Raw genomic sequence first — 26,289 nt, forward strand, 5'->3', positions numbered from 1 at the left:
TTAATGCAGTAGTTCTCGGAGTGCCTTGTGCCAAGCCTTCAGACTCTTGCTCCTTGCAAAGTGTGGTCTGAGGACCAGTAGCATCTTCACTACCTGGGAGTGAATCAGATGCTGGCAAAATTATCCCAGCCTGAGTGAATCAGAATCTGGTTTTTAATGAAATCCTCAAGCGTTTCCTATGTACATTACAAGTCTGAGAAGCTCTGCTATAAATCAAGCACATTCAACCTTTCGTGTGCATCAGCGTCACCTAGCCAGCTTGTTGAAGCAGGTGCCTGGGCCCCACCTGGAGAACTTCTCAGGTGGGACCTGAGGATTCGCATTTCTGAGCAGTCTCTAGGGGAGGCTGGCGCTCCTGGTCCCGGTATCACAGTTTAAGAATCACTGCCTAAGCTTGTCCCTGGGTCTTTCGCAGAATTTATATTTTTAAACTGCTAACGCATCTTTTTTTTGTAGATGGGAGGGGAAAAAGTAATTGAGTTATACAGTTTATCAAAAGAAGTCCTCACTGAATAGGGCCAGGTTTTATGGAGGTAGGTTAGCCAGTCAGAGTTGTTGGACCAAGTCATGGTTGGGGAAGGGAGGAGGCCAGTAGAGATAGGTCAACTGAGAAAGGAAAATGTTTTCTCTTTTGCTATTTAGAAATACTCTATAAAACAATCTACTGCTAAGGTATCTGAAAAAATTCTTATTGAGTAGGTTTTCATAAATGTGTTAGGTTTTATGAATTGTATACAAAATAAGAGAATCTGAAGAACTGGCTTTGGTAGAAAGTGTCAAAGAAACATTTATTTATTCATTACTTTAATTGCTCAGTTTCCTGTGATAATATACAGCAATGAAAGAATAGGTCTCAAAATAAGACCCCAAAGCTTAGTTTCCTGGTCTTTGGCAAATCTCTGGCTGTGACCACCCAGGAATGAACTGGAGGTGATTTCTCTTAGAAGAGGAAGCCTTGAGACTAAGTTTCCTCACCTTGAACCTTCCAGTCCAGCACATAGTCAATTCCAGTGCATAACTATTTTCCCAAGTAAAGACATTTCTGACTACAAATCATATGCATTTCAGGTCAAGCATGTTAAGGTTCATATCCATTAGGAACTTGGCAAGTGATTTTCATAATAATAAGACATTTTCTTTTATAGTGACCTCCTTTTCCTTACCTTAGGGACCCTTTTGCTCTGCATTAATAATGAGGCTCTCTGGGTCATGTCTCTTTATTTTCCAGACTTGGTCCAAAGCTTTTAGAATTTGGTTGGCTAGCTGATTTTTGTTTTTACATCTATTCCGTGGCCTTTCAAACAGCAGGGAAAAGAGAAAGCCTATTTATAAAACAAGCTGAGGCAAAGGCAGTTTGATGCTAACAAAAGCCAGTATCAAAGGTATAAAATTCAGTTAAAGAAATCCTTATCAATTTCTCAATGTAGATAACCATTTGGTCAAAGGAGAACAGGTAATGGGGAGTGAATGCTGTTTCAATGTGTTGTGCCAGAAGCCCTGATTGGAAAAAAGATCATTACAGAAAACACAAAGGATTATGTGATTGTTTTTCTTTTTCAAAAAAAAAATCTCTGGTCTCCAAGTCCCTGAGAATATTTAAGAATGAGATTAGGGCCCTGCTTTGATAATTAACACAAGCAGTACAAAGCAAATGTTCAGTTATTTTTGATTAGACAAACAGATGGAAGGAATTCTGTTCAAAAATGGCCAGAAATAGGCGGGGAGGCTGAGAGGAGAGGAGGGAGAACCTGGCAAAACAGTACAATTGCTTTTCAAATTGGCTCTTGACCCTAGCAGCTGCAATATCAGGTGGGTATTTCCCAGGAGCTTCTGTGCTTAGCAAAGGTTTTTAATGAGGCCGTAATTCAGATCTAGAAAGTAGTGACTTAGAGATATCCAAAGGTATGTTACGTCTGTTTCTTTTTAGTGTACATATGCATTTGAATTTATTATATGAGAGGAAACAATTGGACAGTAATTAGTGAAATGCTTAATCTCACTTTCATGGAAAGATTATTTTTCCTGGAAAAAGCAATCCTGGCTTTGTATTTTGGTGGGCTTGATCTCAATTATCCATGCCTGCAAATAGCCTGATGTGTCCCATCAAAGGCAGGCGGGCCAGCTACTAGAAATGCAGGCACAGTGCCTCGGGGGTAGTAAGAAGCCTCAGTGGGCTTATTTTGCAAATTGAGCCCTCTTTTGTAATAGCAACTGTGACAGCCCTCCTTAGGACTGACTGGAAAAGAGTCTTTTTCAGTCTGGGTCCCAGATCCACTTTCTTTGGTTGAAGGTGCAAGCTGCTGTCCTGGCTGCCACCTGCCTGAACCTGGGAGCCATCAGCGCAGCCAGTCTCCCTGGGCTCTGCCTCCCTTTCTTTCCAGCACCTTTCTCCAGTGCTTTGTCTTTGACTACTTCCTAAGCTCTTCACCCTGGGAATCTAGAATTTCACTCACATATCCTCCCAGTACTGTTCAGTTCTACTATTATCACCAGCCCAAGAATTCACAGTACAAATACACACACTGGAAATTACCGTCTGTCAGTGGGAAGTCCTGAATTGTTCTTCTTTAAAATTTTTAAACAGTTAAAATTGCACAGTTACTACACATTCTCTTAGTATTGCCCTGAAATACATGATTGCTTTTGGCAAGATGCTTTTTAGCACACTGCTATATATGTAAGTATTAATACTAAATGGAACCACTGTATGAAATTATTGTAGATGTTAGGACTAGCATTAGCCCTCTCTGCTTGCCTGTTTACACAAATAAAAAAAGGATATAAGGAAAATTCTAGACTGATGGACACAAAACTGAAAAAGAAGTTTTCTGTTTTGTGATATTTTTTAATTTATATTTTTCTTTTACAAAATCTGCAAACTCAGAATAACAATTTATCAACAAATTGTTATTTTGAGAATTCTGAAAAGAATAATTTTCCAAAGCTAGCAACTCTCACGTAAAATAACACAATCTTATTTTTTTCAAACACTGGTTATACATATTTATGGATTCAATGGGTCTTCATTTTCTCATTTACTGCATCCTTTGCCATGATTTGGCCTGAGGTAGAGAATGATCAGAGTAATACAAGATGAACAGAAAGAGTCAATATGATGAATTTTGTTTCTTTTTTAATAGCACCAATAAAAGCCATTTTTATTGGTGCTATTAAGGAAGAGGCTACAGCATACAACCAAACTGATGTTATCAGATAAATTATCTGTCCCCACATCACACATTAGCCCAGACTCCCAAATCACTCATCTAATGAAAGCTTTCTCTTGACTGCAAAGAACAATGGCCAAGACAGATGACATTTACAATGGGCATGCTTAAAGATGGCAAGGTCAGACCCCATCAGGACTCTATTTCCTGCTTAGGAGGAAATCCCTCTCACATTCTCAAATGTGAGAATGATTTAACTATTTATGTCTCACCCAGATATCTCCCGACACTTCTGACACTTTCTCCACCTCATTAACTATGGCAACATCCCATGGGGGTTGAACCTCTACAAAGGTACTATGAAAGACTCTGGAGTAAAGATAGATTTTAACCAAATTGTCTTAGAGATGGTCACTTGTCTATTGATCTTGGTAATAGCCAGATTCCAGGAACCCTACCATTTTGGAGTTAGAAAAGATATTTGAGATCATTAAGAACAATTTTTTCAGCCCTGGCTGGTGTGGCTCGGTGGATTGAGTGCCAGACTGCAAACCAAAAGGTCACCGGTTAGATTACCTGTCAAGACTCATGCCTGGGTTGTGGGCCGAGTCCCCAGCTGGAGGTGTGCAAGAGGCAGCCAAATGATGTTTCCCTCCCTCTCTTTCTCTCTCCCTTCCCCTCTCTCTTTAAAAAAATAAATAATATCTTTAAAAAAACAAATTTTTCATTTCATATCTTAAAACCAAAGCTGAGAAAAATTTTTTTAAAAGTTGAGAAAATTGTGTTCCAACTTGAGACTTCTACATAGCCCCTTAGAGTCATAGGCCAATTCTTTTCTCATTGCATCATAATTATGCCTTACAGAAGGTAAACAGATGACATGTAGGTAAAGAAAGAAAGCAGGTTAATGTTTGCATAATAGAACTTCATTATTAAAAACTTTGTTATAATTTTACCCTTTATTAAAGGTGGTACATGTGAATCTCCTGCTAACATGTAAAAAGCAAAGGAAATTTAAGTGTCTTCTGTATAGCTTATACTGGTGGTTCTCTGCCGATTCATCTGGGAACTAGACAAATGCTCCTCATTCTAGTTGTTCTAGTGACAACTGTCACTCACTATGCAGTGACCCTCTCAGTGGTGACATGATGAAGGACATCCCCACAGGCACACACACGTACTTAGAAAAATCTGCCTGAATAGGGCAGCAAGCAGAGTTTAAAAAGTCTCCCAAGCACTGCCCCTGACCTGGCCTCTACCCAGCAGAAAACTCACTAATCCAAAAAGATGGCACCACACAATAAACAAATGTTTGAGTGTCTACTCTGCCAGGCATGGGTTATAAAGTGGTAAATAAAAAGCTAATACTGAATATTAACTTGGCGTTTTAGTAATTAGAAGATACTCTATGTATCCACAGTACCCGACTTGGTCAAGCAACCATCCCCTCACTTGGAGGGTTCTTTATCTACTTGATATATCTGTACAAAGACCCTACGATGAAAAAGCCCCGTTTGGACTTTGCCCCCCCCCCCGTACTCTCTATTCCCCTCCCACTTTCATTTTTCTCCTTAACATTTATCACTTGTCTATACATAATTTACTTATTCATTATTTGTCTTCCCCAATAAAATAAGCCCAAGAGGGCAACAATTTTTTTTGTTTTTTCTACTGCTGTGTACCCAGTACCTAAAACACATAGTAAATGCTCAATAAATACTTGTTGCTGAAATAAGTGTCAACACTTTTACACCTGCAAATTCTACTTGATATATCTTCTTTTCCATCATGGTTTGGAAACCATTCCCTTTTATCATTGCATGCCTACTCTATTGGCCCTCCACCTCTTAGAATTTTTCCTGCCAGCTGCTGGGCAGGGTACAGCCACATTTGGTTAGATCCATGATGAGGTGGTGTCCATGATAATCTTCTTTTACCCCCACGCTCTTCCACTGTCCCTACTATGCCAACATTTATCCCTATATTACCCCCACCATCAAACTTATCTTACTGTTTGTCCAGTCCAGTGCATTGCTAGAGAAGATCTAAGATTCATGCTGGACTGGACCAATAACAATTCTTGGTAGAACTCAATGCTCAATATCCACGGTAAACAGAAGAAAACGAATGGGATGAGGAATTAGAGCTGAATTTGAAAATCGGGCATCATATGCACTACCTGGTATCCTTGGCTGAGTCAGACCCTTTATGAACCGGTTTTCTCATCTGTGAAATGGGGGTAAGAATTCCTACTTCACATTCATGAGGATTATGTCTTCAATGAAATAATGTAGGTGAAAGCTCTTAGCAGATTTATAGGCATGTAGAATGTGCTTAATAAATGTTAGCACCTTCTCTTCCTTTAATTCAACACATTTCACTAACTCCCAGTGATGCCTCCACTCTTTGAAAATGACTAACAGCTACTTAGTAAGGAAATTCATGCTTTCTGGTGTGAATCTTAACTCTCCTCTCATTTCTGTATCAGAATTCTATGTCTTCACTCATCCTCTATCTTCTTTTCTAAGACTAACCCTTTGTCCATACCAATAGTTTTTAAAAAATATTTTATTTACTTATTTTTAGAGAGAGGGGGATGGAGAAAGAGAGGCGGAGAAACATGAATGTGTGGTTGCCTCTCCCATGCTCCCCATTGGGGATCTGGCCTGCAACCCAGGCAGGTGCCCTGACTGGGAATCGAGCCGGTGATCTTTTGGATAGCAGACCGGTGGTCAATCCATTGAGCCCATGGCCATATATTGTTTTTAACTCTGACTGCACATTAGAATCATCTGAGGAGCTTTAAAAAATGCAGATGTCTGGGCCCATCAAAGACCAATTACACAGGAATCTCTGGAGGTGGGAACACAGCATAAAGTATTTTTTTTAAGTTCTGTGATAGGATGACAAGACAATTCAATTGATGGGGAGGGGAAAGACCAGTCTTTTCAACAAATATCGCTGGAAGTGAGTGGATATACTCCTTCAACGAAATTGAACCCATAAACAAAAATGAACTCATAATGGGTCATAGACTCAAATGTAAGAGTTAAAACTATAAAACTCTTAGGAAAAAACAAACAAACCCAGGAGTGAATCTTCATAACCCTGCCTTAGGCAAAGCCTTCTTAGACCTGAGAAGCACAAGATAACAAAAGCACAAGATAGATTGAACTTCATGAAAATTAAAAATTTTGTGCTGCAAACAATATCAAGAAAGTGAAAAGACAACCCGCAGAGCAAAATAAAATATTTGCAAGCCATATATTTGGTAAAGAACTCGTATCCAGATTATATAAAGTACACTTAATCTCAATCTCAAAAGATAAATAACCTAAGTTTTCACATGGGCAAAAGATGTGAATGGACATTTCTTTCTTTCTTTTTTTTAATGGACATTTCTTCAAAGAAGAAATACAGATGGCCAAGAAATACATGAAAAGATGCTCAGTGTCATCAGCCATTAGGGAAATGTAAACCAAAGCCACAGGAGTTACCACTTCAAATTCACTGAGATGGCTCTGATCAAAATGATAGTAACATGTTGATGAGGATGTGGAGAAATGGAAACCCTCATTGCTGGTTTTGGAAAATTTCCTGAAAATGTTAAACATAAAGTTATCATATGACCCAGCAATTCCACTTCTAGGAATATAACCAAGAGAAATAAAAAACATATCTTCACACAAAAATGTGTTCATAAATTTGCATAGCAGTATTATTCATAACAGCCAAAAGTGAAAACAATTCAAATGTCCATTGTCCATCAGTTGAATGGATAAATAAAATGTGGTATATTTGGCCCTGGCTGGTGTAGCTCAGTGATTGAGCAAGGGCCTGTGAAGCAAAGGGTCACTGGTTCAATTCCCAGTCAGGGCACACGCCTGGGTTGCAGGCCAGGTCCCCAGTAGGGGACACATGAGAGGCAACCATACATTAATGTTTCTCTCCCACTCTTTCTCCTTCTCTTCCCCTATCTGTAAAAATAGATAAATAAAAATGTTTTTTAAAAATGTGGTATATTTGTACAATTAATAAGAGTTAGTCAGTGACAGAGAGGAATGAAGCCCCAATGTATTGCACAACATGGATGAACTTTGAAAACCTCACACTAAGTGAAGAGAGCTAGTCACAAAACCCCGTATCTTGTATGATTTCACTGATACGAAATGATCTGAATAGGCAAATCTGTGTATAGAGAAGAAAGATTACTGGTTGCCTAGGGCTGGGGGTGGTGAGGGGAAATGAGGGACCGCTGATGGGTATAGTTTTCCTCCTGCAGTGATGAAAACGTCCTAAAATTGATTGTGGTGAGGGCTGAACAACTCTGAACACACTAAAAACCACTGAAGAGGAGAGAGAGAGAAAGAGGGAGGGAGGGAGGGAGGGAGGAAGGGAGAAAAAGAGAGAGAGCGAGAACTAGCATCTGTTCCCCAGGTAATTCTAAAGTCCATTTACAGTACAGGCACCAGCTTCTGAACCACAACACCATTATCTTGTGTGGTGACTTCCCTGCTAGAGTCCTCAGGGGTAAAGACGGCATCTCATCATAACCTTTCTCTCCCCCATCTCCTTAAGGAATAATACCCAACGCAGAGCAGAAATGTGTTATCTTTAATTTTTTTAAGTCAAAAAGTATTGTTGGGGGAACATTGTTTATTTTAATTAAAATTTTAAGAGTCAGGCTGCCACCTGGCAGAACTGATCATCTAGTCTATCTCAATACATGTGAACGCTTCAAGTAATTAATTCAGCTGTAGCACTAGAGGGAGGGTGGGTAGCCTCGCAAACCAAACTGACTGGTTCTGCCGTCCAAAGCTCGGCTGTTTCGTCAGACACCAGTGGATGTGGCCTCCGGCCTTTAGGAACCATTCTTTTGACAGTTCCCCAGGACATGGCTCTGGTTTGACTGACTTTGTTTACTAAATAAATTAATTCCTACTTCTGGAGCAGCTTCAATTTTTAAACAGAAAGCCATCTATTGACAGTTACTGATACACAGGATTTTATTGTTTGATATTAAACAATTAAGAGTTATTGTTTTTTCCCCTACAAGTACACTATACATGAAAATAAATATAATCTAGAATACAGCCACTAGGAGTGGAGAGAGAAGGAGATTCTATAGTCACTCTTGGTCTTAAAGGGATAGTTTTACTTTACTAAATCCATAGTGCAGACTGTATTTCTTGCATGGAAATAAAGCTCTCTCTTGGCAAAATGTACATAAAAAAAACAGGTCTGATCAACAGTGATCTAGGAGATTTCAGTAATTTAAAATAACTTTGAAATTGCTACTCACAACAAAGTCTCTGAAGATACACACACAAAAAAATTTAAATAAGTCTAGGTGTTTTACAAATATAGGGGACTATGCCATTAGTTCAACCCAGCACATAAAAAATAGCAAAATGTAAAACCATAGTTGGCTGAAATAGGACAAAGATCTGGTTCAGAATCAGGCAGCAGTTTTCCTTTCTGTAACACTAGTGAGTTTAAATGCACTCAGAAAAAAATGAGTGAGGGAAATGCCAACATTAGGAAGAAAAGAGAATTCTAAATCCTCAGGTAATTTTGACATGAAATGAGTTTACAGTTGGAAAATTCATTAATAAAAACATTCAAAAGATATCAGTAGAGCCATAATGTAGAAGCCTGGTTTCATGAGAAAAGATTAGAAATATGAAATTCTCAAAACTAAGTACTGATTATACAAGGTAAGCACAACAAAGCTAGATGATAAGAAATATAAGAAATAACAGGCATTTTGCTCCCCCTCACTAGAAGGTACAACCAGATACATGCTACAGACTAGGACACAAATCGCTCTAAGTGAGGCAGTTGGAAAATTCTATTAAACTGTGGGTTGAGGAGCTGCCCAGAGGCAGAACAGGTCACAGTGTCACATCTCTCCTCTTTACTATCACAATTTTCACCAGAATAAACCAGAGCCTTGGAAAACAAATTCAGTCACAAACACTAACTTTTTGTTAAAACTCCAAGCAAACTATCAAACCAACTTAATACACTAAACATGTCAGAACTTTTCCATGTTTCCCAAACACTGCAGAATAAACTATTTTCATTCTCTTAGAAAAACAGTCACGTGCTTTTCTACATAATTATGGAATGTATTAGGAAACCACATCTTAGTTTTCATTCAGGGGACATAAAAATCAGAATTTAAGGATAATTCCCGTTTTGCCTCTGGCGTAGGCTTTCAGGTTTTTGAAAATACAAATAAAGTGTACAGAGTGACATGAAGAGCTGCAAACACATATAACTACACCTCTACAGCTCCCATAGTAAAAGCTCGTGGGGAGAATGGATGGACAAGTATTCATCTCCCCCAAACTGCAACCCCAACCCCAAGGTATTGGCTGCCACACGATTACGAAACAAAAGCAAGGTGAAGGGTGAGAAACCACAGAAAGGACAGCAGGAAGACAAGGGCTCGGCAGGATAGAGCCTGCTCCTTCTGGCTGGCTGGGCTTTTCCCAGCACCTTTCTGGTATCAGTTCCGGGGGTTTCCTCCGATGCAATCCACATCATCATCTCTCAGAGAAATAAAACTCCTTTCCAGGAAAGTCAGACCAGCATCCAGGGGTAACGTGCAGAACCATAAAAGAAAAATGTCCACGTCTAGCAGGCAGACAAGCCAAGGAAAACCAGCTGTCAGTCCCAGAGGCTCCTAGCTGTAACGGGGTTTCAGGTTTCTGTCTGTCTGTCTCTCTCACCTGGTCTCCCTCAATAATACCAGCTTTCTAATCAACTCAGATCACAAATACATTCTCCATCTGTCCTAGTGAAATACATGCTGAGGGAACAGAAAAAAGGAGTGCGATACTCACAACAATGAAGAATTCCTACACATGCCGTTCCATTTTCTTGCTTTGAAAGGACGAAAGGTTAATTTAAAAAGCCTTGCAGGATTAGAAAAATAAGGGGGAGGGGGATTCCACCCACACAATCCAACAGCCCACCGCAGAGGAGCCCGGAGGCTTGCTGACGTCACAGATTCATGAATGGATGTAAATTGGGCTGGTTTAGGATTCCGCACAGACTTCGCTGTGGTGTGTGCCTTGAAAAAGAAAGGGTGGGTCCGGAGCAATTCCGGCCAATAGGCTTGAGGCAGGCAAGGCCTGCCTCCTTTTAGAAGGAATCTGGTCACAGAATAAACAGAGCCCGCCAATCAGGTGTCCGCCCCGACCTCCAGACCGACCGGCTGGCAGCTTGAGAAGAGGGGGGGTGGGGGGTGGGGTGTGTGTGTGTGTGTGTGTGTGCAGGCGCGTGCGCGCGCGCTGTGGGAGTCGGGTGTGTGTTTCAAGCTGTTATAGTCACGAAACATTATTATTGCTATTGAATGAGGGGACCAAAATAGCATTTCAGTGGAATCAGTGCTACCAAAAATGCACATAGAAATGACAGCTTTAATCCTTGGAGGTGTTTTCCTGAATGCTTTTCCTGGTGTTCAGCAACGTGCCTGATCTGATGTGATTTTTTTTTAATCAAAGGGAAATAGTTTCCAAAACTGATGACCAAGGGACAGGTTTGCCATGCACACCAAGACTTGTCAAAACAAAATAGTAAGGAAATAACCTAGTGATGAAGGAAATAAACAATAAGACAATATTACATAAATGTAATTGTTTTGTAGAACAATATCATCTCGCTGATCTTGTAATGCTTCAAAAGTGGGTGTGGAAGAGTAATGTATTGCTACCTTTAAATAAGGCAGGGCATTTCCTCATTCGTTTATTAAACTTCTGATACTAAACTAAGACACAGCTCCCAAAAAGCTCTTAATTAATCTTAGGGAAAATTTTGATTTTAGTAAGATGCATTATTATCAACAGCAAAAACAACTGTATTAAATTCACTCAGAGAGCTCACGACATTTTTAAAAATTAAAATAAACTTTAACAGCTTTTTAAGGTGTAATTGATATACAAAGAACTGTACATGTTTAATGTGTACAACTTGATGAGTTGGGAGACATGCAAACACCTGTGATACTGTCACCATAGTGAAGGTAGGGGACATATCCAACATCTCCAAGTGTTTCCTTCTGTTCCTTTGTGGGGGTTTTTGTTTTGGTTTTGATAGTAAGAACACCTAATATGAGATCTACGTTAGCAAATTTAGCAAATTTTGAAGTACTGCACACAGTACAATATTGTATTGTCAACTACAGTCGCTATGTGTACAGCATGTCTTTAGAACCTACTCATCTTGCATAACTGAAATTTTACACCCATTGAGTAACAAACAACTCCCCATTTCCTCTTCCCCAGGCCTTGGCAGCCACTATCGCATTCTCTGTTTCTATGAGTTCGGCTCTACAATCTCTCATATAAGTAGAATCATGCAGTATTTGTCTTTTTGTGAGTGGCTTATTTCACTTAACATAATATCTTCCAGGTTCATCCATGTTGTCACAAATGGCAGTATTTCCTTCTTTTTAAAGACTGAGTAATACTGCTTGGTGTGTATATCCCACATTTTCTTTATCTATCATCTGTCATGGACACTGGGGTTATTTTCATGTCTTAGTTATTGGGAATAATGCTGCAATGAATGTGGGAGTATAGATGTCCCTTCAAGATCCCGAATTCAACTCTTTTGAATATATACCCAGAAGTGAGATAGTTGGATCACATGGCAGTTCTAGTTTTAATTTTATGAGGAAACTCCATACTGTTTCCATAGCTGCTACACCATTTACATTTCCAACAACCTTGCCAGCAAGGGTGTACAAGGGTTCCAGTTTCTCCACAGCCTTGCTAACACTTATCTTTTATTTTTAAAAAACAGTTAACCTAAAAAGTATGAGGTGATATCTTATTGTAGTTTTGATTTGCATTTTTAAAAATATTTATTTTTAGAGAGAGGAAAAGGGAGGGAGAAAGAGGAGGAGAGAAACATTGAAGTGAGAGAGAAACATTGATCTTTGCTTCTTGTATGCCTCCCGACTGGGGACTGAACCCACAATATAGGCATGTGTTCTGACTGGGAATCAAACCAGTGACCTTTAACTTTGCGGATGAGCCACACTGGCCAGGGCTGATTTGCATTTTCTTGATAATTAATGATGTTGGGCATATTTTCATATACATGTTGGCCATTTGTATATCTTCTTTGAAGAAATGTCTGTTCAACTTCTTTGCCCATCTTTCACATTGGTCATGGCAGTGATTTTTTTTGATGTAACACCAAAAGCACAGGCAACAAAAACAAATATATACACATGGGGCTACATCAAAGTAAAAAGCTTCTGCACAGCAAAGGAAACAATCAGAATGAAAAGGGCACTACAAAGGGAGGAAATATTTGCAAACCATGTATCTGATAAGGGGTGAATTTCTAAAATATATAAGGAACGCATACAACTCAATAGCACAAACACAATGAACTCAGAACATTACTATTTAAAGAAGTTCAAAATTATACAAAAGCGGATATTAATATAATTTACTGCCCTTGTATCCCATCACTTTGGTTTGTAATTAAAAATAGTTTACTAATACTGATCACAACATGTTTGAACATGAGAAATGGTATTAAGTCCTTCAGAATTGAACAGTAGTGGTTAACATAAGGCCTCAGATATGAAGTGCTCAGTGACCAGGAACATTCTGAACAGTGACCTGTTCGCTCAGTCAAGTTATTTGTACAGCTGAGGGAAGAAAAGCACTTGCCACTTCTCATGGTGAGTTCAAACCCTACACTAGTAAGTATTTCCCACTGCTTAGCTCATTTGAAAAAAAGAAAACTTTCCAGGATTATTGCACACAGAACAAATATGTTCAGTGTACTGTTTTATATACTAAAACAATAGAATATCATTGGCAAATGACATATTGAATAAATTTCTACAGGACCTTATTGTGGAATATTACAATGGAAAAAAATAGACCAAAGAATTGTACCCATGTAAGATGGGAGAGCTCAAGACCAATGCAGTACTGGTATGTTCTTCATAGGCCCGAGTGTACCATGGTGGCCTATATCAATATGTCCATGTACCCAGATTATTTTAGAACCCACGAATGAAAAGACAATAAAAAAACCCATCTCTGTTTCTTTTAACAGCATTCAAAACAACCAGGATATACTAAAAGAATCAGATTAACAAAAAATATTTTTTCTTCCAAAATAATACACACTAACTCATAGAAGGCAGTAACCTCTTTGTGGAACATGTCAATAATATGGCTAATCTGTTACAGAAGCTTACATTTGCTGTAAGGTTTGATGGCAACATCATTAGGAAGAATAAGTTCACCAGGGATCAGGGGAGTCTCTGAAGCAAATCAACAAAACAGTCTATAAATGCTTCAAATATCTGCCACCTAACATTGACTCAATCTGTAATCTGTCAAATAAAACCTAGTTGGTTCTATGGACTTGCCATTTTAGTAAGCTGAACTCAGTGTTGCTTAGCATGCTTCCCTGTACCGCAGAAACACCTGGGCCAACAAAACTTTCTCCATGTCAAATATCATTGGGAAGGTAAGTTGTCTCTCCAAATTTCAAAAGCTTCAGAAGTAATTCTTGGAAGAAGCTGTTGCTGTTTTAGGGATGGAGGAAGGCAAGGAGAGGGGGCCATGAAAATATACATTCCACAGCAGCCCTGCTGGGAAACTTCCCGTGATGATGGAAATGCTCCATTATTTGCACTGTCTAATAGAGTAGCCACATGTGGCTACCTAGCATTTGACTAGCATGTGTCAGGAACTGAATTTTAAATTTCATTTAATTTTAATTAACTTAAATTTAAAAATAAATAGGAGACAAAAATATATGGCCCAAATGAAAGAACAGATCAAAGCGGCAGAAAAAATATAACTAAGCGATGAAGAGATAGCCAACCTATCAGATGCAGAGTTAAAAATAAATAGTCACATGTGGCTGGTGGCTACCATATGGGACACAGCAACTTGAGATATATTAAGCCAAGTCTCATCACCACAAGCCATTTTTTATTTCAGCATGTGGGCAGGCTAAGAGTGGAAGACTACAAAGTCACTATCAAGGTGACTAAGCCCTTTAAAGAACCAAACAAAACTGTTTAATTTTCAATAATGACTCGAAGATGACTGCGATCTCACTCCAAAGAAGATAGTAGAGCCCTGACCAAACTGAGTGTGGCTCAGTTTGTTGGATGTTGTCCTGCAAAGCAAGGGGTTGCCGGTTAGATTCCAGGTGGGGAGCACCTGCATGGGTTGCAGGTTGGTCTCCATTGAAAGAGGCAACCCACTGATGTTCCTTTGTCACAACGATGTCTCTCTTGTTCTCTTTCTTCCTGACACTCTCTAGAAATAAATAAATAAATAAATAAAATCTTAAAGAAAAACCCATTATTAGAAAAAAAAATCCCTAAGAAGTTAGGGGACTTCTGGTCAAGATGGCGGCATAGGTAAACACGGCTCACTTCCTCACACAATCACATCAAAAATTACAACTAAATTATACAACAGCCATCACTCAGAAACATCAGAAATTGATTGAATGGAAGTCTAACGACAATAGAATTAAAGAAACCATACCCATCCAGACTGGTATGAAGGATGAAGATACGGAACAGGCTGGTTCCACATCCATGTGCAATGAGTAAAAATTCAGGAGGGATATCTCAGGAGTGAGGAGCTTCAGGACAACACCAGGCCCCCCAACCCAGGGTTTCAGTGCCACGAAGATATGTTCCCATAACTTCTAGCTACAAAAAAGCAGCAGAAACTGAATTGGTGGAAGGAATTCTGGAGTCCCAAGTAGTTCCCCTTAATAAACCCACACATGAGCTCACGCAGACGCACTCCCTCTGAGTTCTACCACTACAGTAGCAATCTGAAAGGCACCAATAGCATACAAGGAGAAACTGAAGTGTCTGACATCCAGGCAAGAGCTGGGGGACAGCTATCTCCCAGACAGAAAGACAGGCAGAGGCCACTGTCCCTTGTTTAAACCCCCACCCACACAGAGCCACAGAGCCAGCAGTGGTGCCATATCTGACACTCTGTCAACTGGGCCAACACTGTTTGCCCTGCCCTGAAGATCCCCTGAGACTCTGTCTCACCCAATTTACGGGCCCACCCAAGCTGTCAATAGAGAATTTTCTATATAAATGGTGTTTTTTGGCTCATGCTTCACAACTTCCTAAATCCTATCAAACAAGCAATGGCTGGCCTTAGTGAGCCCCAAGACCCATATTTCTTGCTAAGTGGCCCCAGGCCTGGCACTAGCAGCAACCGACCCAGATACACAGCTTGGCTTTGCCTGGAAATCTCCAAGCACAGCACAAGTGGCAGCCATCTTGGATTGCTTTATGGCCCAGGCAGGGAGGCCCAGGAAGAAACACAGGTGGGGGCTGACCTTGGCCTGCACCACCCAGGAAACTCCAGAGCCTACATACCCAGTGGACAGCTACAGACCACGTCAGAGCACCACCACCCTGCTCCTGCACTGCTGATCCTCCACAGAGGGTAGAGGTTAGTTGTCCATGGTCACAACCAGTCTCTGCAGCTGGCTGGCCTATGTAAAGCTCTCCATTGATATGCCAACAGCAAACAAGGCTCAACTACAAGAGGGGGGATGCACTCAGCCCACATGAAGGGCATATTTTGAGTACCAACCTCGGGTGGTAGGGTAGGCTGTGCCACTGGACCATACAGGACATCTACTACATTGCCACACTACAGAGACACAGAGTCATAGCAGCTCTGTGTAAGACATAGAAACAAAGAGAGGCTGCCAAAATGAGAAGGTAAAGAAACATGGCCCAATGAAAGGACAGATCAAAACTCCAGAAAAAGAGCTAAATAAAATGGAAATACGCAATCTATCAGATGAATACTTCAAAACACTGGGTAGAAGGATGCTCCAGGAACTTAGTGGGGGCCTCAACAGCATAAAAAAGATACAGCGAGGACAAAGGATTCACTAATTGAAATAAAAGAACAATTTACAGGGAAACAACAGGACAGTGGATAAAGCCAAGAATGAAATCAATGATTTGAAATGTAAAGAAGCAAAAACCACCAATAAGAATAATGAGAAGAAATAAGAAAAAAAATGAGGATAGTGTAAGCAGTCTCTGGGACAACTTCAAGCATTCCAACATTCCCATCATATGGGGTGTGTGAAGGAGAAGAGAAAGAGCAAGAAATTAGAAATCTATGTGAAAAAATAATGAAAGAAAACTTCCCTAATTAGGTGAAGAAAATAGACACGCAAATCCAGAAAGCACAGAGAGTCCAAACAAGATGGATGCAAAGAGGCCTACTCTAAGACTCATTATAATTAAAATGCCAAAGGTTAAAGATAGAGGATCTTAAAAGCAGAAAGACAAAAGAAGTTAGTTACCTACAGGGTATGTCCTATAAGACTGTTAGCTGATTTCTCAATCAGTCTAGCCTGGCTGATTGCAAGCTAGAAGAGATTGGTGAGAAATATCCAACATCATGAAAAGCAAGGACCTACAGCCAAGATTGCTCTACCCAGCAAAGATATCATTTAGAATTGAAGGGCAGATAAAGAGCTTCCCAGACAAGAAAAAAGTAAAGGAGTTCATCATCACCAAACCATTATTATATGAAATGTTAAAGAGAGTTAAGAAAAGAAATAAGATAAAAACTATGAATAAAATGGCAATAAATACATATCTATCAACAATTGAATCTAAAAAACAAACTAAGCAAATAAGAAAAACAGAGACAGAATCATGAATAAGGTGAACATTTTGACAGTTGCCAGATGGGAGGAGAGTGAGGGGAATTGGGTGAAGAGGTGAGGGGATTAAGAAGTACAGAATAGCTGTGAGGATATAAAGTACAGTATAGGAAATAAAGTAGCCAAAGAACTTATACACAGGACCTGTGGACATGAACAATGGTGTGGGGGTTGCCTGAGGGAGTGGTGGGTGCTGGGTGGAGGAGGGCAGAGGGGGAAAATTGGGACAACAGCAATAGCATAATCAATAAATTAAAAAAAAGAAGTTAAAGTGCAATTATTCTGCTATAAAAATATGGGCTATTCTAGGTTGGGATTTTATTTTTAGAAAAGTCATTTTTTAAAGAAAAATAACTTATTTAAACCAGAATCTAAGAGAAGTCCAAAGTATTACGAGCTTGTAGGAGTTTTGTTAGAAGCACTAGGATAAAGAAATAATATAATGACCTCAAATGCCAGTGCACTAAGATTCAGATTTCCTTCACGGTCATCACTGTGTGGTTAAAAGCCCGCAAAGACTTGCATTCAAATACTGATGTAAGTCATATAAGTGCAAGGAAACTTGAGTTTCATTTTCTCATTATTAAAATGAGGAGCCCTGGCTGGTATGGCTCACTGGATTGAGTGCAGACCTATGAACCAAAAGGCCGCTGGTTCAATTCCCAGTCAGGGCATGTGATCGTGTTGTGGGCCAGGTCCTTGGTGGGGGTGGGGTGCATGAGAGGCAACCACACATTAATGTTTCTCTTCCTCTCTTTCACCTTCCCTCCCTCCCTCTCTAAAAATAAACAAATAAAATCTTAAAAAAATAAAGTGAGGATAATAATGGGCTCTGCCTACTTGTGAAAGTTAAATAAAGTAACACATGTAAAGAGTCTAGCATAATACCTGCATATAGAAGATACTCAGTAAAGGATACTGGTAGCAGTTTCTGTTTTGTTGCTATTATTCAAACACTATGTGCCCTTCTACTCTCTCAACAAGAAAAAGTTCAACTGTACAGATTCAAGAATAAAAGCTACAGAAGAGAATACATCTTTATTTTGGTTCTAATAAAGCTTAAACGGATCCTTGCAAGAAATTTAAAAAAAATACATGTTAGTGGCACATCCTCCCAGAAAAAGCTTATCCAAATCATTTTCTGTGGGAGGTTCAGGAATACTCTATGAGGTTCTGAAGCAGAGTGGGGGAAACCTTCAAGAAAAACTACTTGACCAAAATCTCCCTTTATGAAAACTAAACAAATCAATTAATAAAAAAGAAAGCTAAATTTTTCAATGTAAACATGGAGTTTGTATATAATAATATGAACTAATATAGAGAACTACCTACAACACGGGGCATGGGTCAGAATTTCCCACTTCCATAGCAGAGTATTAACCCTACCTTCCCCCGTTTTCAAAGCATATGGATCCTTAGTCAATGGTTTCAATATTCAACATTCAAACCTCAATATTCAAAGACCTCAGTAGACTGTTACTTCAATTTTCTGTTGGTGTTGCTGTCCAGCTCCTACGAAATGCCTATCTGAGAAAGTGATTTTTCAGAAACATCTAAAGAAAAACATTCTTGTAAATATCACTAAAAATCTATCTTTGTATCAAGAGAGATCATCAGGCAGCTGCAAGCTACCTACCTACCATTAGCCCAGTGCCCTTAGCAGAACCACGGACATTGAGTTACTCACATCTTAATGTCATGGTTTGCTTTTTTCAAGAGTTGTTATAAGGAACAGTCATACTGCTTCTGTGTTGTCCATTATCCTGCATGATATCTCCCATGTAAGAAATTCACAGGAAGAATTCATTTTAGGACTTACTACCAGGGAAAAGATTTTTGTTCTTGAAGAAAAGAACAAAAATGTCTTATTAGACATCTACCTTTTAGATGACAACACTGTCATCTGAATTTCCCTTTTTTTGTCCCTGCTTCTGAGAAGTTCAGAGCCAACTTTATCCTTGTCTGCCTGTCTGTCTATCTATCTATCTATCCTTTATTTTAGGGGTATTTATTTGGGGTATATTTAGTATATTTGTTGTTTTATCCTTATTTCAGGTTTGATTTCCTTTTTGTTTGCCTTATTGTACATATACTTTTTGATAAGCACTTCAAATCCCTTTTGAAAAGATGGACTACAAATAAAAAGCTATACTAAATATATATCTACTAACTTTTAAAAAATACAAGTCTCACATTGGTAAATTATATAATCATCCTTCATGATAAAATAAAACCCTAATGGTACACACAATTACAGCAAGTTTTAAAGAATATCATGGGTTAAGAGGAGTATTCAATTTTTTAAATCAAAGGATAATAAAACATACAGTCAGCTGGAGAAAAGCAATTGCTTAGAGGTATTTTATATTATTTAGAATAAATCTTAATATTAAGCTTAATGAAGTTTTAGTGTGTTATCCCTGTCAAAAGAATGACTAAAAATGAGGGATGTAAGAATTCTTCTGTGATCAATAATGAAAATGCACTAAAACAAATAAAAAGCTAATGGATTTCTCAGTTAATAAAATATTTAACATTCCAGACATATGCCACTCATAATATACAAATGCTGGCATGGTACCAGAAACTAAACCTTTGGGAGACGAAAAATAATATCTTGAGTTCATAAAGGCACTTTACATATTGAAAGAATAAAAGGAAACTTTATATATTGTTTTACTCATTCCCATAGAATTTGTACTACTTTTTGAAAGATCATAAAAAAAACTAAGCCATCTAATTTCTATTCCTCTGATCCTGCTTTGATTTTCCTCTTCTTTAGCCAGAGACAACTTGGCATTTCCACTTTAGCCTCAGAGTGCAGGCAGCATAATTGGTGGGTCAAAACATGGGAATAGTAGACATATGCCCTTTTTTTTCCAATCTGCCCCTGCATCTTTTTCATCTGGGAAGTTGTCTCTCCCCAACTTGCATTCCAAGTGGTTCAGATGATGCCAACCTGACCTGAAGCTAGGGCTCCAAGAGGGACCATGTGGCCCAAGGCTGGCCAACTCACCTGCTTGGTCATATGATGAGTGAAATGATAGACACGTGACCCCAACCAGCAAATGAGATTTACCCAAGTCATTCCCAGGATGTTTGCTACAACTGTTGGAGGTGGGGGAGCACATCTGCCTAATCAGGATGCTCTGTATGATGTAAGCAGAGAGCCGCCAACTTTATCCTTACACAGAAAAGAGGAAGTCAGACTTGACAGATAAAGAGAAAAAGACAGATTCCTGGCAATAGTAACTGAGCACCTAATTTCAGTAATATCTGAAGCTAGTTACTCTGCTGGAGTTGCCAAGTACATAAGCCAATCAATCCCTTCCCTCCAACTTCCTCTTGAGGGGACTAAAACCAGTTTGATATAGAGTTACATTAACTTGCATCCAAAAGAGCCCTGTAAACTCGATGTCATTAACTGATCCTCTTCTATCATGTTCAGGACACCCCAACTACGATCACATTGCTATGAGAGCTCATTCTCCGACATTAATAATTTCAATCCATTGGTATATTATCTTTTGAATTCTGTTTTCTAAATATCAGATACTGTTTATACATCATTATTGTCATTGTCATCCTCAAATGTTTCAACATTCTTAAGAGCCAGTAACTTTCAACAAGCTCTAGCTTTGATATTTTAAAGTCAGTGACTGCTACCTATTTGTACTATATGTCAAGCATTGTGCTAAGAGCCCTATATACATATCTCATTTAACATACACAATGACTTGAGGTAGGTATTTTAATTCCCTCTTTAATATGAGGAATGTGGACTTCCAGCCAAGATGGAGGCCTAGGTAGACATACTGTGCCTCCTCGCACAACCAAAATTAAGGACAACAAAGATTTAGAAACAAAAAAACAACCAGAACTGACAGAAAATTGAAATGTACAGAAGTCCAACAACCATTCATCCAGACCGGTAAGAGGGGCAGAGTTGGCGGCTGGTGGAGAGGGGACGTAGCAGGAAAAAGCAGTGGCAGGTGGACCCGGGGCGGGGAGGTATTGGTTGGCAGACCCCAAGTGTGGGAAGGCAATGAGTAGACCCAGTGAGGTGTGCAAGGCAGCTGGCTGACCATGGTCATACATTTGTGTGCAGATAAACTAGGCGAAAACAGGGAACGAGACAGATCGCATAACCCAGGGCCCCAGAACTGGGAAATAAAGCCTCAAAATACTGATTGAAAATACCTGTGGGGGTTGAGGCACCGGGAGAGACTCCCAGCCTCACAGGAGTTTGTTGGAGAGACCCACAGGGTCCTAGAATGTATACAGGTCCACCACCTGGAAACCTGTACCAGAAGTGCCCAATTTGCTTGTGGGAAGCAGCAGAAGGGACTGAAATTTGAGAGAGAGCGAAGCAGGCATCATTGTTCCCTCTCTGACCCTGTCCTCACATACAGTATCACAACCCAGTGACTGGGTTGCCCCACCCTGGTGAACACCTAAGGCTCCACCCCTCACTATGTGACAAGCGCTGTGACCAGACCAAAAAAAAGGCTCAAACAGAAGAACAGATCAAAGCCCCAGAGCCAATACTTTTAAGTGACCAAGAGATAGCCAACCTATCAGATGCACAGTTTAAAGCACTGGATGCTCACAGAATTGGTTGATTTTGGTTGCAAATTAGATGAAAAAATGAAGGCTACGCTAAGTGAAATGAAGGAAAATGTGCAGGGAACCAATAATGATGGGAAGGAAATTGGGACTCAAATCAATGGAGTGGACCAGGAAGAAAGAAACAACCAAACAGAAAAGAATGAAGAAACAAGAATTCAAACAAATGAAGAGGGGCTTAGTAACCTTCAGGACATCTTTAAATGTTTCAACATCCAAATTATAGGGGGTACCAGAAGGGGAAGAGCAAGAGCAACAAGTGGAAAATGTATTTGAACAAATAATGAAGGAGAACTTCCCCAATCTGGCAAAGAAAATAGACTTCCAGGAAATCCAGGAAGCTCAGAGAGTCCCAAAGAAGTTGGACCCAAGGAGGAACACACTAAGGCACATCATAATTACATTAGCCAAGATAAAAATGAAGGAGAGAATCCTAGAAGCAGCAAGAGATAAGGGGACAGTCACCTTAGAAGGAGTTCCCATTAGACTGTCAACTAATTTCTCAAAAGAGACCTTATAGGCAAGAAGGAACTGGGAAGAAGTATTCCAAGTCATGAAAGGCAAGGACCTACATTCAAGATTGGTCTATCCAGCCAAGCTTTCATTTAGAATGGAAGGGCAGATAAAGTGCTTCTCAGATAAGGTCAAATTCAAGGAGTTCATCATTACCAAACCCTTATTATATGAAATGTTAAAGGGACTTATCTAAGAAAAAGAAGATGAAAAATATGAACAGTAAAAAGACAGCAAACTCACAATTAACTAACAACCACACCTAAAACAAAAGCAAACTAAGCAAACAATGAGAACAGGAACAGAACCACAGAAATGGAGATCACATGAAGGGTTAGCAACAGGGGAGTGGGAGGAGGAGAAGAGGGGAGAAGGTACAGAGAATAAGTAGCATAGATGGTAGGTAGAAAATAGACAGGGGGAGGGCAAGAATAGTATGGGAAATGTAGAAACTAAAGAACTTATGACACATGGACATGAACTAAAGGGGGGATTATGGGTGGGAGGGGTGGGCAGGGTGGAAGGGAATGAAGGAGGGGAAATGGGACAACTGTAATGGTATAATCAATAAAGTATATTTTTAAAAAATATGAGGAATGTGAGGCACAAAAAGGCTAAACAACTCGAAGTTACAAAACCAGTTTAAACAAAGGCAGCAGTCTTTAGTCTCTAGAACCTAGGCTTTTATTCTACCAGTCTGCTTGTAAGAAAAAAGATAATTTAACTGGGAGTGTTACACAAGAAATATTAAAACAATTGGATATATTTTCAGAGTTATATGTATAATCACTGTTTAAAAACTTATGCTACAGTACTTATTAGAGGAGGCCATTTTAAGGGTATGACCCACAGCCTCTGCGAAGTGCACAGCCTGGCAGTGTGATCTATGACAGTGGAAAGGACACCAATAGTCAAATGAAAAGGCAGTGTGTTAGAATCTGTTTTATAAATTCAATTGTTTATGACCACCCAGGCAGACCACGCATGTGTGCAGAACTCCAGGAAAAAGGAGACACCTGGAATGTTCATTTTTGATAAAGGCAGAGATTTGATGCATTTGTTTCAAAGCATAGAAGTTGTTACTGTGGGGGAAATAAGAATTTAACAAACCTCATTATATGTATTATATACTCAGCATCGTTTCAATGTTTTTGACTAAATATTTGGGCTAAAGGTCTTTTTCAGCATTTGGGGCCATAAAGGTCTTAATTTAGTCTTGGGTTTTAATCCATCATAATTTCATAAATTTGCAGAACAAAGGCCACTGTCACCTCCTCAGCAGGAGGCACTCCAGGGGCACCGTGTGCAGGAACAAGGCGAACTGGAGGTGTGGCAGTAGGAAGGCAAGGACCTTGTGAGTCTTTTCAAAAGAATTGTCCCAGCTTCTCCTTCAACAGAAGCTGTTTAGCATAGCCAGTGTGTCTTAAGATGTTAAACATACACCTACCATATGATGTGGTCATTTCACTTCTAGATAATTCACACAAAGGGAAGGAAAGTGTGCGCCCAAATGAAGACTTGTACACAAATGTTCACAGCAGCTTGCTTTGCAATAGCCCCAAAATGAAAAACAGAAGTGAATGAATAAACAGTAAATCCATACAGTGGAAATACTCCCCAGCAATGAAAAAGAATGTACTATTGATGCATGCTGCAACACTGATGAATCTCAAAGAAATTACACTGAGCAAAAAAAGCCACATAAAACAGTGTGTACTCTATGATACCATCTATAGAAAACACTAGGAAATAAAAACTAATGCACTGTGACAGAAATCATAGAACGGTGGCCAGCAAAGGGGCTGGTGGCAGAGAGGGAAAACAAAGGGCCCAGAGAAGCTTCTGGGTGCTGCCCATGTCGGTTATCTTGATTTTGGTGATGAGTGTATGGGCATATGCTTACAGCAAAACACATCAAATTATACAGTTTATATATGTGAGACTCATTGTATATAAAGTTCACCTCAATAAAGCCGCTTAAAATTGTTCAAAGAACAAATTCATCTAAAAATGTTAATATACTTTTAAGAATTATTGCATGATGCTTTTTGATATTTTAAGGTGCAAAGACTAAGCATCACAAATAATAATTTTCAGTGTGAGAACTATTAAGTATAACAAATGTGTTCCCATCCCTTTGTGTAATATACTTTTTCCATTTTAAGATGAACAAAAATTTGATAGACTTAAAAGAATGATAGAAAATACAATCTTTAGTAGACTCTAAAGTCATGAAACAATTTTTAAAAAATATTTTATTTATTTATTTTTACAGAAGGGAAGGGAGGAAGAAAGAGAGGGAAAGAAACATCAGTGTGTGGTTGCCTCTCATATGTCCCCTACTGGGGACCTGGCCCGCAACCCAGGCATGTGCCCTGACTGGGAATCAAATCCGCAACCATTTGGTTTGTAGGCCAGCACTCAGTCCACTGAGCCACACCAGCAAGGGCTCATGAAACAATTTTTAAGGAAGTACTTTTCAAACTGCAGTTGCTACCCATTTGTGGGCTGTGAAATTGACTTAGTGGGTCATGACCATCATTTACTAAATGAGATTAAACAGAACAGAATAGAAAATGGTGTGTCCTGTGTGGTGAGGTGGTGTATCATTTCAGGAAACTTGCTGTATGTGTGTAGGTAATGCGACACTGTGAAAGCTGTATTTCTTACTGTGAGTCGTGGTACAAAAGTTTTAAAATTCTATAGTATATATATTTAACACATATCTGTTTCTTATTGTTTTTATGTCCCATATTATATATCAGGACTTTTGTGCTAAAATGTCTTCTTTATCCAGTTGTGTTCTTTTGGAGTTTCAGATATCTAAATTCCAGAAATAATGATTGGAAACAAATCTGGTCCTAGACATACTTTTGCAGACAATCTTGTATTTCACTTTACAATTTGCAAAGTAGTTTAAAACAGGGTAGGTGTTAGCTCCACATTATAGCTGAGACATCAAACTCAGGAAGCATCAAATCTACCTCTGTGTACACTCTGTCACCCACTCTGTCACCTACTGACTCTACAGCAGTCCTCCCTTATGCCCAGGGGACATGTTCCAAGATGCCTCGTGGGTGTCTGAAATCACAGATACCGCCAGACCCTACGTGTGCCATGTTTTTTCCTGCACACACGCACCTTTTCACTACAAGGAGGCATTTTATGATTTTTCTTTGGCATTTCCGAATTGCCGGCATCACACTCTTGTGCCTTGGGTCCGTGATTAGGTAAGATGATGGGCACTTGGACACAAGCGCTGCAACACCGAGACAGCCAATCTGATAACCCAGTCAGCTACTGCGTGATCAGTGGGCAGGCAGCATACATGGTGGAGACGCTGGACAAAAGGATGATTCATGCCCTGGGCAGGACGGAGAGCTGGTCAGCAAGAAATCTCATCACACTCCCTAGAATGGTGCACAATTTAGAACTTACAAACTGTTTATTTCTGAAACTTTCCATTTAATATTTTCAGACCACAGTTAACTGCAGGTAACTGAAACCACAGAAAACAAAACTGTGGATAAAGGGAAACTACTGTTCTTTTAAATTCTACCCACTACCCATGGCCCTCCCCCAGTTAAAGATCTGTCTATAACCATCCAAAGACTACACATTAAAAGTGAATTTAAGAAGTGACAACATGAAGATGAGGAGGCCAGTTCTGGGCATCATAGCATCGGTGAGGCGGATACAAAACGGTGAGAACGCTGAATGAGCAAGGTAGGCAGGAGTGTTTTACTTAAGGTTGGACAGCAGTACTAGAAGGAAGTTGTGACATCTGGGAGTAAGGACATTCTTCCTTGCACAGGATTTTTCTACATAATGCAAAGGGTTTAGCACTCCCCATGCCTGTAATAGCTCCTGTCTTTGTCATAGGTTAAAACAAAATCTCCCAGGCATCTGTCTTCCTAGGAACCAGGGGATGGGGACTGCCTCAGTTTGAGACCTACAGGTGAGGCTACCTGGTGGTGCCCTCTGCTGCCCTCTGTTGATATTTAGAGAGAAGAGCAAGTCCTTAACAGGAAAAAAAACTTGTCCCTTAGTGAAAAAAATCTAAGTTCCTTCGAGAAAAATGTACGAACAACAAAGATGCCTGGAATTGAGGACAAGTAATAGCTCCGGGAATGTGGGGTAAGGCTGAATACAGGCTGGAAGCCACTGTTCCTGGTACCGATGACCAACGGCATGTTCTGGCCGTTTGCTTGTTTGTGACAAGTTGGCATGTTTGTAAGGGGAATAAAGGCTTGTC

At 39.6% G+C, this 26,289-nt stretch overlaps 1 protein-coding gene across 2 annotated transcripts in view; it reads right to left on the reverse strand.

Moving 5' to 3' along the window:
• MAP3K13 (mitogen-activated protein kinase kinase kinase 13) overlaps positions 1-26,289 on the reverse strand; it is a 125,785-nt gene that overhangs the window by 84,149 nt on the left and 15,347 nt on the right. Inside the window, exon 1 of one of the 2 annotated variants that reach the window (XM_037027634.1) lies at positions 10,019-10,331. The exons of the other annotated variant lie outside the window; for it this stretch is intronic. The gene's annotated coding sequence lies outside the window, so the exon portion shown is untranslated. Of the gene's footprint in view, positions 1-10,018; positions 10,332-26,289 lie in introns of those variants that run through there. 2 annotated transcript variants of the gene reach the window in all.

This window comes from Sturnira hondurensis, unplaced genomic scaffold (genome assembly GCF_014824575.4).
Source record: "Sturnira hondurensis isolate 20B ecotype Veracruz unplaced genomic scaffold, ASM1482457v3 Scaffold0019216, whole genome shotgun sequence".
Classification (NCBI taxonomy): Eukaryota; Metazoa; Chordata; class Mammalia; order Chiroptera; family Phyllostomidae; genus Sturnira; species Sturnira hondurensis.